Raw genomic sequence first — 7143 nt, 5'->3', positions numbered from 1 at the left:
GAGGCATGATAAGAATTTTAAATGTTTGTCTAATGTTATTTCTTGAATGCTGAAAATCAGTAAAGTATGTTCACTTACTTACAGAGATTCCCAAGACCTTTGAAAGTTTGTATTTATGTAATAAACTACATAGATATTTGAATATAACATTATTTTGATTCATCACTAAAAGGTCAAATATTTATGGGTCAGCATTTATTAAAATTGTATTCTTTCTAGATCTACTTTGTACCAAATAAAACAATGTGTACATCTAGAACAGAGCAAAATTATTCAGCATATGCTTGAATCTAGGACCCTATTAAGTCTATGGAGATTATGACCCATACCTATTTAAAGATGGTAAAATAGGGCTTTAAAGGATAGTATATTTATAAACTTTATACTTAATAGCAATTTAGATAGTTGTTATTTAGACAGTTATAATGATGATTTACATTCATGAGCCCTTTCATGGAGGGCTAGGAAGGACAGTGCTTCTTCAACTTGTTATACACTCTCTGCCCACCCTAACATCCTATAGACCCCGTAATAATATTTTGATGAAATAAAATTTATTCTTCTGGTTCTTATATTTTCTTGTTTTACTGTACAAATGACAAAGACATTGCATATTGCACTGTACACATACATTTAACCAAGGGATAGATGTGTTTTAAAATGTAGTGTTGGGAAAGCTCTTTCTTTCTCCCAAAGAAGAGATGTCTCCTTATCTCAGGCACTTTGAAATATGGAAAAGATTGTTAATCCCTAAAGACTTGGCTACTTAGTTGAGGCCAATTTAAACCTCAACCTTAATATATCATGATAGCCTTTCTCAAGAGCATAAATGTGGTTCACCTTTCTCTGGTCTTGATTTTCTATTTTTCCTTCATTTAATCTCATATTTTATTTTTAATTGTTAACTTTTCATTAATGAAACAAGAACAGCATGAATAAATAAAATTTTGTTGGTATTTGATGGTGATAAAAATTTAATGACAAATAAGTTGATTTATTAGCTACAATCAAACTTCAATGTACTGAAGAAATAATTTATTACAACCATTGTTTCTATTATTTATTCTGTTTTGGTGGAATAATTTAGCTATTTCCTCATCTTTAAATGTTCTTGGTTCCTCACTAGTGAAATGGGACACTAGTTAACTTTAGTAAAAATCCAATTTTCATCAAAATTTTTAATTTTTCCTGATTCAGAAGAAAAAATATTATGGACTGTCAAAGGAATGATCTGTCATCTGGACTTCCACATTTATGAACTAATTTCAGAAGCAATTTGTGTTTTTTCTTTACTCAGTAAAAAGGAAACTCTCACTGATAAGTTTTACTCTTTAATCAAATAATAATTGTCATAATCCTCAAAAATATTTTTTACACTGTAGAGAAAAATGAAGATTTTATGGCCAGGATTCTCACTTTGCCTGATTCTAATCTTGCCCAATGCATACATATTTAGCTTACTTGCACACCCCTGGGCAGCAGGATATTTACGATCTAACAAAGCCACCTGTCAGTCATGGGAGTACCAGCCCAGTGGCCTGATTGGGGAGCAAAGTAGAAAGGAAACACACAAGGGCCTGGATGTAAGTGGTCCATGTGAGCCAGTCACCACAGAGACCTGCCCACAGAGTTCCTCCCAGTGCTAGGGACAGGAAGCAGAGAGTGGAGAAAGCAGTAGGAGCGAGAAGTAGAGAGCTTAGTGGGAAGAGGGAGGAAGGAAGACAGAAGCTGTGGAGCCCTGCACTAAGCAGGAGGTGAAGCCTGAGCATCAATGGAGCCAGGTGCTGGAGAGCAGAACGCAGCACCCCATCTGCATGCAGCTGGAGCTGGACCCGAGACTGATGACTGGAGATTGTCTTCACAGCTTATACATAGCCAGGTGACTGCTGTGAGAATTAACATGGTATGAGCACCTTTTAACCCCCAATTTTCTGTTGTCTTAATTCTGTCTCACCAAATTCATAGGGAATTTGCCCAGAGTGGGAACCGCCTTCTCCTGGAGCAACATCCATGTAATTCAATAATTTTCCAAGCTGACCTGTGGCTCCAAATTGCATCCTTATCTCATGGTGGGGGACTTCGTTTTACTTAAAAATGATGTCTGCTATCATATTCTACCACTTCATGGACTCCAGCTTGTTTCTCTCTTAAACCAGATTCTTTCATCTCACAGTTCTGTCCCATCATAGCTAGGCTTTTCCCTTTGGCCTGGCCCTTTTGAATGGTTGCTTTCTCGAAATTGTCATTTTGGTTCTTGGTGGATTTTCAGCCCTAAATGTTGCCTTTCTGAGTTCCCTTGGTTCAATGCCACAAAACTGGGAAACAACCCCTTCCTCAATACTGATCTCAGTTAAGTCTTCAACATCCTAAAAAGATCTCAATTATGGTACATTGTCTTTAAGGGGTGATCAAAGGAAAGCAATTATGTAAGATAATTTGTTAGAACAAACTGTGACAGAATATAAAACAAATGCCTTACCAAAAGCAATTTTATTATAATCTAAACTAAAAATCTAACTACATAAAAATAACTTAAAAATGATGTAAGCAATCATTAATTTCATAGTCTTCATATGCATGAAAATGTCATTTTTTAATCAGTTTATCAAATATTAAAAATATTAGCTTGTATTTTTTATAGGACCTAGAGCTGTTTCTTGTTGCTCTTGCTTTTTGTCAAATCACAAGAAACCTAATCCCTCCAAAGTCTTGTTTAAACTAAGAAAGTACGTTATTTCTATCAACTCATATTATGTAGCCTTTCCATATATTTATTTGTTTATTTAAAAAACTTTTAAAAATGAGTAAGGTATTCAAGATTAAAGAGGTAGGTACTATGATTCCAGCAATTGACTGTTGCTCCTGGTCACTACTTTAGCCCACTTCATGATCATTTGACACCAGTGACAAGCAGTGCTTCTTCTCCAGGCACTCCTTGGGCATGTGACTGACTCCTAAATCTGTTCTTCCATTCTGTGTCATGTTGCACCATGGGAAGAAAAATTATCCATATCACTGTTTAATTAGGTTATTTTTAGCTAGCAGCTGTGGCTCCTTCCTGCTCTCTTGTGGCTTGTGCTGGCAGGATCCAGAGCACTCCAAGGCCCTAGGGATAATGGAGCCATAAAAATGGAAGAAACTTGAATTCCGCGATGACTATAAGAGCAAATTTCTAGCAGACACAGTTAGGTGTCATTGATCTAAAATTATGGAGTAAATTAATCCAGAAACCAAGAGGGGCCTAATCTATTATGTAGTACTGTACTTTTTTGGCCACATAGGAGATGACATGAGGAATACAGCAAAGGAAACAGAAAGATTACTACTAAATATGTATCTGCTCTTTACGTGGAGAGAAATTTTTTTCACTAAAATGTGCCCACAATCCCCAGGGTAGTCATGCTTACCAAAAAAATGATGTGATATCAGAGCAGAATGTCCTTGAAGACATTTTTGAAAACTTAGGGGACATTTAAAATATCTTTTGCTGATAATTCCAAAGACATAATTTTAAAAGTATTGATTATGACTACACAGTTTGGTTTTTATGTTTCTGCTCTTCAAACAACCATTCATAGTTTTTGTTTTTATGGTTGTTTCTAAGGAATAGAAGTTACATTAGTTTTAGGGCTGGCCAATGTAAATTTGTTCTATTAGCACAGAGGAAATGAACATTCACTAAATTGGAAAATTGGATTCTTGTCAAAGAGCTAAAAAAAAATTAAAGTACCACTGTGTTAGAATATTCTAATTTAATTTTAGTACTGGCTTTTTTGTTTAAATTTAATTGTAGTTTCAAGTATAATTCTCAGCAATAGGATTTTTTCATTATTAATTTTTGATAGATTATTTTTTGTTTGCATTATATGTTTGGTCTTTAGTTTTAGACAAAAGCAAATTTCTTTATTATATTAAACTGAAATGATTTTTAGTTTCTAATGATGGTTAAATTTTGAGGGAGCATGTATTTCATGTGAGAATCTGGTGGAGATTATACTGTGACTACTGTATATAAGTTATTTTTACTTTCCTTAGAGAGTTGTTTCATGGTGAAAACCTACAAATCTACAGTTTTATATTTTTTCATGTTAGGGTTTTTTTTTAACAATCCAGGGTGAACATATTTTTGTAGGCAAGTGATGAGCCCATTTACTCTTAGAACAAGTGAAAGAAACAAACAAATCTGTGCAGTGGGGGTGACTGGGTGGTATATAAAGCACATCAAGCAAAGTGACACATTTTAAAAGAACCAAATTACTAAAAATTGCCCCACTGTAGCCTATGCTGTATCCATTTTTCTCCTTCCTTCTTAACAGAAGTCTGATTCTGTTTCAGGTATCAAAGTGCTGTTTAAGAATTTACATTTCCCTGCATCTGTTGCAGTTGGGAGTGGTCATTAGAACAAGTCTGGGCAAATTAGATATAAGCAGAAAAATATTAAGCAGAGTCTTAGGTGGTATAAACTTCTGTGTTCTTCACCTTGTGTGTTCATACCTAAAATGTAGATCTGATGCTGTAGGTGAAACAACCGACCAGCTGCCGTGAAGCGTTGAGCAGGAGGTCAAAGCCATATGCTCAAACAGCTACATGTAAAGACGGGAAAGGCTGCATTCTCAGTTATAATTTAGCACTGCTATTCCACACTTAGTTTAACTACCTCTAGCCTTATTAGGTATAAGCAATAAAATCACTTGCTGGTTGAAAACCATCATTTCTATTTACTCACAGTCAAATTTAGTCTTATCTGATATTATGAGGTCCCATAACAGCAAATATAACAACAGCAAAATTACAAACTATAATTCCAATGCCAGAAGGACTGGGTAGAGGACAAAGAAAAAAGAAGAAAAAGCCTCAGTACTGAAGGAAAATGGCAGGTGTTACCTGAGAAGAAATACAAAGAAACTAAAGTGGTGGAAGAAAATCAGTCTCCAAAATGACAGAGTACTACGGTATTTTTTTTCTTTTTAACAACAGGGTGAGCCTCCTTACCATGAACTTTCCAAATATCTACAAAAATACAAAGGGAGGAAGAAAATTAAAATCTTATCAAAAATTAAAATAATTAATATTACATTTTTGTGTTTATTACACAAAAAAGGCAAGACTAGGAAAAGCTGTTTTTTTTTTAAAGAAGACAATAATTAGCTGTCTTATTTATATGTCTCAAAATTTCTGAAAATATATGGATGAAAAGTTTATTATTCAAACTGAAATAATTTTATTGAATAGTTCCATGGTCACTATCAGCCTAAATAAAGACAATGAGGTAATATTATTTGTAAATTAATATTTTCAACACAACAAACATCAGCCATTTAGCCCAAAGTAAATATGAAAGGTAAATAATTGTATGAACAAATAAAGCTTAATGAGCATTATGCCTTACTGAATTATGCCTTTCTCATTTCAAACTTTGATATGGAATTAAATGTGGAGAAAAAAACAAGTATTTATTCAGGTTGCATTCACAAATGTTAATATTGCTGCAGTCTGAATTGCTACATATGAACAATGCTGTGAATGAGTTTAAAATGCTAATAAGTCAGATCTGTTTTTGTCATGTTTGCAAAATTGAAAGTAGACTAAATTAATCTTACTTTTTAGCCAATTGTAAGCTCACATATTAAAAAGTAATGTTAGACATTGTAAAGTATCATTGCAATAGAGGTTTTTCCACCTGTATTTATCTACTGGCTATAAAACTCAGGCTCATTCAAGAATGAGTAAAGAAATTTCTTGGTTGATTCCATCATGATTTTCTGCTTGCAGTAAAAATCCCAAAAGTTCAAAAGGATGCAAAATATACAAAAGATTCTAAGTTGTCTAAATGTTGAGAAATTTAGTGCTCAAACTCATTAAACAGAATTGTGTCTATAAGTGTTTTTGCTATTATTTTATACCTCATTCTTATTACATTTAATCAATGGAAGGGAACATATTAAGTATAAGGAATATACCTAATAAAAATAACTCAAGAAAATTAATTCATCATGGTGGTATTGGAGATACATGTCATTAAAGAAAACTTGATTTTATATGTCTGGAATTCAGTTCATGAAAATGGAAAACTATATTCTTCTATTATATTTACAGAACAATGTTTTCCAAAAGAAAAATAATTTGAACAACTTTAATTCTAAAGTCTCAAAACCATGCTAGCATGTATCCTTGAAAAGTTGTCATGTACAGTTGGTTGTAAATGACAAGAGTTGATATGACAAATAGTGATACTTATGCAGAAGTAATTGTTTTGAAATGTTTTGAATGGTTATAAGTCAAAGGACAAAGAGGATATATATATATATATATTAAAATAAAATTTTAAAAACCTGATAAAGAATGATTACTTTTGAAAGGCAGTTAGCAGAAAGTACCCATGTCCCTTAACTATTAGAAATTCTATTCAATATCTGAGACAAAGGCATGTGGGACAAGAGCTGTATTTGAATATGACATCAAAAATCCTAAATTTTATGTTATGTAAGAAACTTGATTATGATTTGTAGAAGAATGTGCCTTTTTTATGGAACAAATCATTTGATATTTAAACATTATCATTCTCATATTTCAGCACCTGGGGGAAAACCAAATGGATCTCACTCCTGTATAAAGAATACAAATACTACTTAACAATTACAAATATAAATACATACAAAATATCTAAATTATTCATAATAATTGTTTGATAAAGGGGAAAAAATGCTTCATTTCAGTTTAATGAAACAGTGCAATTTAGAGTGTAAGTCATCAATCAGTAACACATGTGACCTGTGCCTCCAAATGATCCATTGAACTTTGTGAAAGATTGACTTCCCCAAGCTACTGTAATACAGCTCAATGCTTCTTTAGAGAATCACATTTTATGCAATATGAATGTGTCTTGTAGTAAAAGACATTAAGATATAGTGTCTTATTTTAATGGGGAGAAGAAACACGTTGGAACAAGCTCATGTTGAGACTAAGTGATCTAAAAATAATCTAAATTATTAAGCAAATATTAATTTGCTGTATCTATATTGGCCATATTTCTACTCTAAGAATTGACGCCATTCTTGGTACCTGGTAGACACCCCTGAACCCCATGCAAGCTCCATTTTCCTGGGGTGCCAAACTTTAACTCAAATACAGTATTATCTCCTA

This window comes from Manis javanica, chromosome 5 (assembly GCF_040802235.1).
Source record: "Manis javanica isolate MJ-LG chromosome 5, MJ_LKY, whole genome shotgun sequence".
NCBI lineage: Eukaryota > Metazoa > Chordata > Mammalia > Pholidota > Manidae > Manis > Manis javanica.
Note: the sequence above shows the minus strand (reverse complement) of the source record.